Source organism: Adiantum capillus-veneris, chromosome 23 (assembly GCF_014529385.1).
Source record: "Adiantum capillus-veneris isolate H3 chromosome 23, ASM1452938v2, whole genome shotgun sequence".
NCBI lineage: Eukaryota > Viridiplantae > Streptophyta > Polypodiopsida > Polypodiales > Pteridaceae > Adiantum > Adiantum capillus-veneris.
The window spans coordinates 4,881,374-4,893,942 of record NC_140953.1 but is presented as its reverse complement, the minus strand read 5'-3'; the positions used below and the strand labels follow the sequence as shown (position 1 = coordinate 4,893,942).

Below are 12,569 nucleotides of genomic sequence, written 5' to 3'. Positions count from 1 at the left end.
ACATATGGAAGTTACAATACGGTTCACTTCAAGTGATTCATGGGAATGCGGGCCGTTTGGCATCTTACCATGTGTGGGTTGCTGACTGGTGTGATGACATGGATTAATCATCTAACACGCCCCCGTAAGACATGTCGTCATACAAGGGCATCCATGTGTTATGGATTCATGGTGAATGCGAAGCTAAATGCTTTGGTTTTTATACAATGAGCATGCTTATGCAACCTTTACATAATGGAGTCATGAACGAGGCTGGAAATTGATTTAGCCAGGGTCGATGGTTGCCTTCATCAGGAGTCGAGCCTTCAAATCGGATCTTCACTTTGCATGTGATTTGATATTCTTCGTCAGGTCCATTGAATGCATGATTTCATGAACTTGGACATTGCACATTCGCCCCGCAAGCGAAGTGAAAGCATGAAATCATCGGTTAGAGTCAAAGTTGATATCGAGGTTAAGTGTTGAAAGGGCAGCAAGGTAAGAAATATGAGAGTAGGTACCATGTGTTGAATGAACAGGAGAGCCTCCATGAGGGTTACACACACAAATTGGTGAGTTTGAGGAGTTAGCTCAGAATGGAAGGTAGGGCTCTTGTAGGCGAGGCCACCAGGGTCAAAAACAATGGAAGACGATGGGAGTAGGCAACCATTCGGTGTTTGCATAAGACCTTTGATTACTCCAACTACAATATTGGAAATGACTCCAACAACAGCAGTGGTGTCAAAGAGAATCCGGCAGCATCAGATATCTACGAGTCAGCGTGGAAGAATGTTTCAACTGGTAAAGGGTGAAATTGATTCTCAGGTGGGAGGTTTACAACCATGTAAGAAACAAGTAAATCCAGCTTGAAGAATGGATTTGAATAGTTATTTACTGTAGTTTTAAGGAGAGGCCAGAGATTGGATTTGCTCAAATCCTTGGAGGAAAGGTGGAAAACACCGCTCAATGTAGGAGGCTTGCGAGGTGGCTCACCGTCAAAGCGGGTCATCGGTGTTGAGCAGGTTTTGTGCGGGGTTCTTCGACAAAAGCGGCATGTGGGACCAACAATGAAAGAGGTGTCTTGATTACCTGCAACCAATGGATTTCTGTAATTTTTTGTAGCATTGGTGGATATATCAATGCTTTGAGGTTGGATAGAAACGTCCCAAGAGGCAGCCGGTGCAATATTGCTTATTGAATTGCTCGCTTCAAGATGCCACCAAGCTTTGCGAGCTAAAACCAGGGAGTTGTAGGCAGCATGGGGCTGCACTAATTGAGGATGCAAGAGCTCCCCAAGGAAATAACTCTCCTTGTTGGTGTTGATTGAGAGAAGCGACTCAAGTGAGGAGGCGGTACCGACAGCAGTGTGTCCACTAGCAATTCTGCAGCAGTCAGGTTATGGAGGAATGTTGCAATGATGGTTGTCTCATCATCGTCAGCATTGGCATGTGTGGTTGGGGAGGAGGGAGGGAAAGCGGCTTGCTTCTCTATAAATAACAAACTCTCAAGGATGTGGCACCCTTGAGAGTCGTCCATGTGGCGTTTATGTTGACCTACTAAGCCAGTCCAGCAAGTCAGTTCTCGAACACTTGAATTTTTCTCAAGGCCTTGCATTTGCACAAAGGGCGATATGTTCAATCACCAAAATTGATTAAACATGTTGGTTTATTACTAGCAAGTATCTAACCCATGCGCCCGCGAAGAAGATCATGAGTCAAAGCACTAGGGTATAGACCACAATTGTAAGCAGCCTAAGTTCAAACCTAAATGATGTTTAAACGGGCGGGGGTGGCGGGGGGGGGGCTTGTTTAACCCTTTTAAAAAGGTGTTGCACTGCCGGTTGCCAGTACATGTGACTCCTTGCGACGTCGGCAGAGAGTCCAAAATTTAGGCCAAGCCAAGCGGCTTTGTCTGCAGGGAAAGGTGGGTTTTGAGCAGCCTTGGAGTCGTTGGGTCTGAAGGATGAACACCTCGCCTCTACAGAGAGTCCGCAGAGTTATGGAGGACTCGCTGTAGGGCAGCGAGGAGAACCATGATGAGGTTCGTTGCCCATAGAAACACTAGCAGCGCAGGGGGATTCATGGTGGGGCACAGAGAAGGCATGATTGTCCTCTCGCTGCGATGATACCATGTGAGAGAAAGGAAACTCACAGAAAATGGAGAGAGAGAGAGAGAGAGAGAGAGAGAACACTCAGAGGCGTGGCAAGTTGTAGGCGATAGGCCAGAATGAGATATGTATTGATTAGTGTGCGCGTATGTCGCACGTGTCAATGCAAGGAAGTTACCAATACACCGTGTGCGAGCCACAAATGGCTCCAAGCACACAAAAAGCCTAAACTAGTAAGCTCAAAGAAGGCGATGGTGTGTCACTCACCGCTCTATGCTTGCTTCGTGGAGGATTCCTCGCCGCGAAGAAGAAGGATCCGCCGCTTCACCGCGCTCAACCGCTTCGCCGCCGCCGTCATGCCTTCGTAATGCTCGATTACCCACTCTCTCTCTCTCTCTCTCTCTCTCTCTCTCATACAAACACACAAGGAGGTGAAGAAGAAGAAGATGGAGATGGAGATGGAGCAAGAGCACTCTTCTATTGCACAAATGAGAGAATGAGTGAATTTTAGGTTTAGTTGACTTTTATATGAGCTCGCCCCATTCACACTTGGGCGCCCATGCTTAGCCAACTAATCCCTTGAATGTTCCAGTTAGAGTGCGCCTCTCATCGGCGATCACTCTTACCCTTTTCCTAATGGACCGACAAGCCCGGTACCTGACACTACCAAATAAATAATACAATGTCCGCCGTAGGTTACGACGTCCGTCGTAGGTGATAAGGTGTCCGTGAGCCGTGAGGGTTAACATGCCCCCCTTCCTGATGTAGATTCCGTCCTCGGAAGCTCTTGAGTTGAAGCTTGTTCGTCGAGGTGGAAGAGCATTTGAGATGAATGTCCTTAGCCTTGTTCAGTCACTGCAAAATCAAACAACATTGGCACAGTAATTGCATTCTCATAAGCGATTGAAAAGCATATGCAGTTTTAGGCAGACAAATTGATTGGTAACAAAATTTTGAACAATTTGTCAGCAAACAATAAACATTAAATTGCAATGTAATCAAATGCATAAACAGATGTAAAGGTAAAAAATTAAACAAGTCTGGGGTCGCTAATTTAACGGTCGAAAGGCACTAGAGATCGACTATTAATACCATGGGTAAGCTTCTTAATTTTCTCTGGTCAAATAAGTTGTTTAATCACGAGAGCCAAGTATTTCATGTTCGAGGGCTGACTAGAGGCTATACCTAGAAGACCTTGTAGTTAAGCTACGATAAAAGGAATTTCTCATGAAATCATCGCTTGACTGATTACCTTTTCTTTGACCCCCCAAAGTCTTTTCACAGTGATTCAATTTTGATGTGTGTGCTTATTTTGTATGCCTTGGGTTTTTTGCTTTTCAAGGAAAAGCGCCCACTCTGGGAACCTCTAGGGCTCTAGTACCATAGGCGATACATGTGAGTGAAGTACCCAATCAAGCTGAGATTTCTCTTCCAACTTAAGATTTTACATTGTGGCACTTTGATTTTTTGTTTGTTCATTTTCATCATTTTAATTTTGTAACTTTGGGGGGTCATATAACACTGATACACCTCCCTAGGCTCATCACACTAGTAAACTCCCTTTATAATACTTAAGCTAAAGGTCAATAGGGTCAAGCCCACTAGAAAGCCCTAGTACATTTCACACAATGCTGCTTAAATCGGATTAAGAACCTAAGTAACCATTGATTATTAGGAAGGCATTCCCCATGGTATTAAGAGAAGATCTCTAACACCAAACTTGGTCAAACTAGCTCAGTCGGACTGCTTGATTTTTAAATCTAGACAAGTGATTATGACAAAAAAATTACATTGAATTAAATGTTTGTTACTAAGCAAAGGTGCTGGATATTATGCTACCAATCACAATCAAAGTAGACAATCATAGATGCAAAAAAGATAAGGGGCAATGCTAATGGACAAGAAACACCTGTTTGTGTCCATGGTCGCGCTTGATTTGAAGAGTGAGTCGAGATAAAGATTCCATGAAGTTCCAAATCCTAACAACAGCAACACGCTCCTGTACGCACTAGGAAACACAAGGAATACCTCTAGGAGGCACATCAGTGGGAAAAAAGAACTTTGCTAATCACTCAACTCTAAAACAAAAACACTCCTATTGTATTAATCCTACCTACCCTCCATCACTCGAGTGATGGGGATCAAAGGTATTTGATGACATAGGTTTTTGTTTCAGTGTACCAGATGCGAATGTGTAGGTCTGAGTCAATGTTTTGACTTTTATTGTGCATACTCATTTACTAATTGCTCTTGCTCTTTATTATTTTTGATTTTTTGTGAGTATAAGTCTTTATATATACATTCCCTAAGATTGGAGATTAAGAGGTCACGGAGGAAGGTTGAGAGGGAAGTTAGAGAATGATGGATGTCAGGAAACACTCCCCCCTTCCTTGGGTAGATCATACCGTTTGAAATGTGCTCCTCACCCTTTGAAACTAGTTGTTCCAGTCGGTAACAGGTGAGGATTTTTTCCAGTAGTTTTCTATTACCTTAGGTGCCTCATCGAGTTGCAAGGGTGGTAAGGTACTCTCCCAGGATCGAACTTGAAGTGGATCATTAGGTGATTCTTGAACACTGGGAGATGTGGATTCCTTTGTATCTTTATGGAGGTCCACTATTGTAGGTCGACGATGTGGAGAAGCTTTTACCTCTATGGATGCATTACATGAGGAGATAGAAGCTTCATGGGACTCCCCCCTTGTTGAGCTAGGTGGAACAAATCGTTCTTTCTTTGTTACCCAAACTAGCTCTCGAGCGGGTGTGTAGCATTTACATTTCTTGGAGCGAGTGGGACGTTTCTTACAAGGCTTCTGTTTTTTAGCATCCTCCATGGTCGCTAAAGAAGCTTTAGAGACCCACTTGTATGTTTTCTTCGTTATATTAGGATGAGTCTTCCCAGAAGCTATATGCATTGCTTGTAGCATATTTAAAGGTACAGGCATAATGCATTTCATCCCCCTCAGGTGTTACCCAGGTCTTCCCCCTGTTTCACCAAGTGTCTATGGTTGCTGCTAGGTGGACCCAATCCACATTGTCCGACTTAGTCATCCCAGGTAGTACATCCATATAAGGAGAATCTTCCCCAACATCAGTGTCCTCTTTACACGTGTAACAATACTGCAATGAGGCCGAGTGAACTATGGTGTCAGATCTATGATCAATTATAAACTAGTTTCCTAGAGGATGTGCTCGACCAATAACAAGATCCACTCGAATAACAGAATCTTGGAACTGCAGGTAGACATGGTTTTTGGACATGTCATGCACCATTTTTGCTTCCCTCATGAAAGGACGTCCTAAGATCATCTCCGATGCCATAGTGTGTTTGGAGAAATCCATAACAATGAAGGTAACTCGTATTTTATATCCAAAGACCTTGATCTTGAGATCTTCTAGCATCCCAATAGGTTTAACAATAGACCCATTGGCCATCTTCACTACTATGGTTGTGGTCGCAAGGTGAGGTCTTCCCATAGTTTCCCAGCAATTTTTAGTCACAATGCTAACCCCAGCGCCACCATCAAGGATTTCCTTCACAGTTAATTCCTTAGTAGTGATTGGTATAGTCGCATTAGATTCATCACCCTCAAAGTATTGTCCCAACTTGTTAACAGGTATTTCTATAACAAGGTTCCCATCTAGGTTGGGTTGTGGATCTAAGTGTTCCTCCTCTATTGGCATCTCCCCAGCTCCATCCATCTGTGCAAATTGTGGTAGCCCAAACCTCAGTTCTCCATTGAGGAAGGCTCGAAGAGCTGAGACTAGCTCAAGGTCTTTATATAGTTTGGACATGATGGTGGTTCTAACTTCTGAAGACATGAAATCCATCAATATCGCAATGTTTAACGGCACCTTTTGGCCTTGAGTCCCTTGACGTGGGGAACATGGGATCTCCATTTCTTCGATAGGATCAGGTAGTCCCTCTGTAAACATTATTTCCATCAAGAAGTGAGTACGCCCACTTTCCCATGACTTTAAGTCACTTTCTTCTTGGATGACACTAGGTATGTCCAAGGGTCTATGGACTTGGTGAGGTTGTTGTTGCGTAGGGAACACGGTGTCTGTAATCTAGATCTTCCTAGGTGCTGGTTCTAGATCCCTTTGACTATCTTCTACCAAACTCCTTAATTGCTTGACTCGCTCAATCTCCTCTGTAGGGTTTGGGTAAGTTCCTATCTTATTTTTGGATCCTGGCCATTGTGGCTCATGAATATCTTCCTTGTTGGTTTCTATGTTAGTGGTCGTTTTGGTCTCCATGGTTTCACCTGAATCAGAATCTTCTTCAGCGTCGTTCATATATATGGGGTCGTCACCAGTCCCTATGTTGGTCTTTGAACTGGGGTGTGACGTCGCTGCTTTTTGCGATCTCTTTCTTCGTGTTTTCTTATTTTTTTGAGATTGGGCAATTGATGCCGTGTCTCTTTCCTCAAGAATATAATTTTGTTTTCGGACCATCGATCATGTGAGTACGTTTACTAGTACCACGGGTGTACTTGGTGATGGCTCCTCAGTAAATTCAATCAAGTTTAATGGCGTGATCTTCGGTGCATTTGGATTATTTGGACATTGGGCAATCAAATGATCTATGCCACATCGATTACACATGAGTATCGGCATTGTAGACGTGCTCGCATGATTGGTTTGCATTAGTGTGGCATTCTTTTGTAGCCTAATAGGACACTCGGCTACACGATGTGGACATTGGGCAATCAAATGATCTATGCCACATCGATTACACATGAGTATCGGCATTGTAGACGTGCTCGCATGATTGGTTTGCATTAGTGTGGCATTCTTTTGTAGCCTAATAGGACACTCGGCTACACGATGTGGACCTCCACACTCATAGCATTGAAGAGGTGGTCTCTTAGCAGTGTAGTTCATATTTTGGCCTCTTGCCGCAAGAGAAGCTACTTGATATACAGGTTTGACTTGTCCCCAATAGTCCTCCATGTAGTATTTTGGACTTTCTTCAAGCACATCCATCCCATAGGCGATATTAGGATCTATATCTTCCTCATTGCCTTCCCAACAAGCAATAGATGACTCACAACCCACTTGATTCACAGAAGTGATTCTCGGATGTGGTGGTTGCGGTCCTAGCACTGGAGCTGGTAAGGGTGTTGTTTGAACAACATTTTGGGAACTAGGGACCATGTGTTGTGTTGTTTGTTCAATAGGTGGGGCCGGCATCAAGGCAGGCACTCGAGGTGTGTCTATCCATGCTAAGGTTGGTCTATTGGCCATCGCACGCTTAAATACTATGCAATCCTTAGCTTGATGACCATATCTCCCACATGCATTGCAGTTCCCATTGAATTTTACTCCAAAAGTAGGGCATTCACTAGGGACCATGTGTTGTGCTGTTTGTTCAATAGGTGGGGCCGGCATCAAGGCAGGCACTCGAGGTGTGTCTATCCATGCTAAGGTTGGTCTATTGGCCATCGCACGCTTAAATACTATGCAATCCTTAGCTTGATGACCATATCTCCCACATGCATTGCAGTTCCCATTGAATTTTACTCCAAAAGTAGGGCATTCACTGGTACTATGCGGTCCATAGCATACTGAGCAGCATTGCTGCTCACTTCTTGGATACATATGATTGTTTTGTGGAGCACGATTGTCTCTAAGACTCTCTTGAATAGCCTTGGTGAGATCTACTAAAGTCATCTCAGATATCTTTGGCTCCTTAGCAATAGGCTTTAGGGTCATTGGCTGATGCCCCGATGGTTGTGAGCTAATAGACTTAGGCTCAACAGACACTCTTTCTCCTTGAATCATTAAATTATCCTCCAATTGGATCGCATTGGTGGTGACTGCGTCCCAAGTGGTGATACCTCTAATGACTAGGCCATTATAGATATCCTCATGTCGTAACCCCCTAATGAATCTATCAAGCAATTGGTTATTGTTGAAGCGTTCATTTGCATTACAACGAGAATTCAAATGCTTCAAGCAACTTATAAAGTCTCTCACCGACTCTCCTTCCTCTCGCTGGGCTTTCTGGAGCTGAGAGGCTACACCCCAAAGCACTCCCTCTCGTATGTATTCTTTTAAGAACAGTCTCCTAAGAGTAGGGTAAATCGTTTTTTCTTCCACCCTTAGGGTTCTATACCAATCCCCTACCTTTCCACTTAAGGTTAGGCTTAAAGCATTGCTCTTATGTAGGTCATTGTGTTCTCCTAGAGAATCGCATATTTGTTCAAACACTTCGATATGCTTTCTCACATCCCCGTCTCCACTAAATTTTTGTGTGAGCTTGGCTATTTGTACTGCCTTACTTCTAGGCTCTCTATCAGGAGCGTTACGCATATTCTCAGCAATAGATCAACCTATAGCTTGAGCAAATGTTGCCAAGTCACCTAAGTGAGCAGGCACCGTGGGTGAAGGTGCTCCAGAGACTACATGTGGAGTAGGTATTGGCATTGGGCTTGGCGCATAGGAAGTCCTTGGGTTCCACATTGGGTACAATGTTGTGCCATGTGGTGGTCCATAGTTCATATGAGTGGCCCTAGGCATAGCAGACGTCGGATGTGACATGCTAATGCTAGCCGGTATAGTCCCATGGAAATAAGAACTTGTGTATTGTGGTTGTGGAGCATAGGTAGTTGAAACAATGGGAGGGGTAGGGACTACATGAGTGTGAGCCATAGGCGCATACGATTGGTACACACTTGTAGGTACTGTTGCAGGCATTGAGCTACCATGTAGTGGTGCTTTACTAACAAATGAGGTCCATGGTGTGTTTCTTGGCATGCCCATCATTGGGGTAGGCATGGTAGCTAGCCGTGGTGTCATCAAGGGAAAGATGAGCTAGACTTGGAAAAGTAAAGCTATCACTTGTGGGCTCAGATTGCATTGAGACCCCTGGCGAAACAACATATGGGGGATCGATGGGACTCACTGGGGGAGTCTCCATTTGTGATAGAGTGTCTAAAAATTGCATAGTACCCGTCGAAGGTATGTTTATTCCTCGATTTTGCCTCTCGGACTGGATAATCCTATGGATGACATTGCAGATCATGTGTTGTTGTTCCTCTAGACTAGTGGCACTAGATGTGGATTGTACAACTTCTAACCAACCCACATGGTATGTGTAGCCCATGTATAGGTCGGTCAAAGTCTCCGTGTGTAGATCATATTCCCAATTTTCATTGAGAAATACCCAGTCCAAACATGGTGTACTAGAGGGTTTCCGTGAGGTGGATGCAATGTTGCTTCCCGTGTTTTGACTTTTAGTCACCGCTACCTTAGAGGCGACTTTGGAAGGTGGTAGCCCGGTAGGGCCCTCATTAAATGAGGTAGGTAGAATGTCCACGTGGACACTCTGAGGGAGTGTGGTGTCAGGCCAAGGGCAGGGCCAAGGGCCAGGACGGACATGCGGTCAAGGGGCGCTATATTTAGGGGCTAGGAGTCTATATATGGCACAGTTGGGTGGAGAGTTGCATGGTCCAGTCCCCCTCGGTCTCACATTGGTATCAGAGCCAGGGAGAGGGGAGAGCCATGGAGGAGCTATGGCGGAAGAGGAGGAAGCCTTGCTATACTGCATATTCTCTCTCTCTCTCTCTCTCTCTCTCTCTCTCTCTCTCTCTCTCTCTCTCTCTCTCTCTCTCTCTCTCTCTCTCTCTCTCTCTCTCTCTCTCTCTCTCTCTCTCTCTCTCGATGGTCGTCAAGTCGTCATGGCGGGGACATAGTCCCTTGATTCGATAGGGGAGCCGACAGGCAGGCCGCGGGAAGCGGCCCTTGCACACAAGACGAAGCCGAAATCGACCTGCTCGGATCTGAACGCAGAGGGTGGGGATGGCTTCGCGCTGCCGTGGGGGAAACTTTTCGTCACAGGGACTTTCCCGGAAACGGTGTACAGCATCGACCCTCTCAGCCTCCTTGCTTGCGCAGTCTGCTGCCGCCATGACGACCTGCAGGTTCTTTTTTTTCAAAGTTTTTTTATTTAAAAAAAATATATGCCCTAACCTTGCCCATGCAAGGGTAGTTACACACAGGCAAGGCCTAGGCTATGCATCCAAGAACTAGCCACTCCCCACCCAAGGTTGCATGCAACGATTGAAGGAGCCATGGCTGCACGCGTACGCAATGCTCCGTAAGGGCCATTCGCGGACTAACTGACCGGTTTGCTAAGATGCATGAGTGTCTCGAAGAGAGGCAACGGTGGTTTTTCCAAGGCATGCATGCAGCAGTGCTAGGGAATCAAGGCTTCCAGTTCACCATAAGGCTATGGCAACACGGTTTCTACCTTCGCCATGGATTGCCAATCGAATGCACGACATCACTAGCGGATGCCGATTCGAGGCTCTTTAGTGTTTTTGAAAGGAATCGATTTGGACACCAGACTCGAGATCCAACACCATGCACGACAAGGTCGTGGGTTGGCATCTTGGCGAGGCTTCAAGGTGCATCTGCTAACGCTCTAGGTATTTTTGTCTATGTTTCGGCATTACTTGTTGCATTCTTTACAATCATCTGCACTTTGTTTGGTTTTGTGAATTCCGACTGGTGCAATAGTTTCCGGCCAAGAGATAGGTAGAATTTATCTATGGCAATGCTATGGAAGTTCTCACAAGATTCCAAATTGGTTGCGCATTGGGCAAGGCCCAGGGCAGCCAGAAGTAGAGTAGTATTGAGCATGTGTTTGATAACTCTAGTATGCACTAGCATGGATGATCACGGCTATCGTTCGTAGAGCCAAGTAGGTACGAGCTGCATAATTTGCACGGGTTCTACTATTTTTTCCATTACATTACAATTCAACACGGTCAATTGTTTGTGCGTGATCGACAAGGTCGACTCTCTTTGCTATGACATCTGTCGTCGCTTATAGCATTTGTTGGCAATGAGGACGGACATAGTTATATGAAGCATGGCTTCTCCTGAGTACCTTGATCGATCACGCTCGTCATAGGTTACATTTTGCTTCAAAGGAACGGCCAAGGACCAATTTTCAGTATCTCAAGGAGATAGGCATGGCCTATTACTAGATTTGTTGTGGGCAGCAAGTTGCTCGCCATGGCTGACTCCTTGTCACTATTTCTACAAACTGACAAAGGATGCTTGCCACACAATACTGGTTAATTTCACTTGAAATTGCTCGACAAGGTCGATTCTTTTTATGATATCTGTAGCCACATTCGTTGACTGTCAGCACAAACATATTTCTATGAAGCAAGGCTTCACATCAGGCTTCTTGAATTAACACTCCCCATATTTGGCATATGCTATGAGCATACAACTTGGGAAGGATAGGGCTATGAGCCATCTATGAGCAAGTTTTCTCCTACAAAATCTTGGGACAACTGGTTACAGCAACAACCAAGTTCGCCAAGTTTAAGTTTTTCTTGTTTTTTCCATGTTTACACTTTCCTTGGCAATTACTATCATTGTGCAAAGCAAAGTGCTTTGGCAATTTTACACGAAGCAAGGCTTCTCCCTTGTGCCGCGTTATTGCCCATTGACCTCGAATCACGGACGTTGGCACACAGGTTGGGGGAACTGGCATGACCAGCAGTTTGCTCCCATTTTAGGTTTGGTGATATCCCATTATGATGTACCACTACCAATGCAGAATGTGCAAGGCACTTTTGGTTTCCGCTCTCACGCTTGAGGCTGTCATATTAGCCAAGGGCTTACGCTTTTTCCTGCAAGGCATGCTACGCAAGTGGCATGGAATCCACCACTTCATAGATTACGCTTCCGCTATCACTCTGTCAAGGACAGACTAAGTGATGGATTATTGAACCTGATGGTTGGTTGCTATTACCACCCAACAATACTAAAAGAAACCTCAATCTAGCACTTATTTTCGAAGCAAAGTGCCAAAGCTATGTCGTACTCATACACTCACGACCCCTACAAGGTAGGTGGGTCGGAGTGAGTTTTGTGTTTTTCTGTTATCTCTCTTGATGAGACAGTCATACCGAAAATCTGTGGAATGCTTATACGATAAGCTGCAAGTCAGACACAAGATGCGTAAGAGCACACAGTTTGGGCACACACTCTAAAAACTTAAGAAAAATTCCTCAGTCCAGCATGTCATTCTTCTCTCTTTCCCTCTCTTTAAGGGAAAAATAAAAAATCTTCTAAGAAGCTTTGGATACGTCTTTTGCTCGTGAGTCAGTCTGAGCCAAGGTGCTCTAACTCTCAGCTAGCACGTGGCTAAGATGCTACTTAAATTAGTCGTCATCGGTTTGTTCATTGAACACTAATTTGCATAAGGGCTATGAGCCACACCGGCTAAGAGCCATTATCAGGCCAAGGGCAGGACCCAACTATTGGCATTCTTTAGGGTGATTGTTTTCAAGATTGAACAGATCTACCCAGGGAAGTATACATCGACGTTAATGCACGAGCAAGAGTCTTGTCATTACGGATGTTTAGGGTGTCCTTTTTGCACTACATGTTTTCAGTGCAACACTCAAGCTGAGTTTTTGATAATCTTCAACTCACAACAGTTGATCTCTATAAGGAA

At 44.8% G+C, this 12,569-nt stretch overlaps 1 pseudogene; it reads right to left on the bottom strand.

Annotated features, from left to right (window-relative positions):
- Window positions 1–264: 264 nt before the first annotated feature.
- On the bottom strand, window positions 265–9,999 carry LOC147427357 (uncharacterized; annotated as a pseudogene).
- Window positions 10,000–12,569: the final 2,570 nt, after the last annotated feature.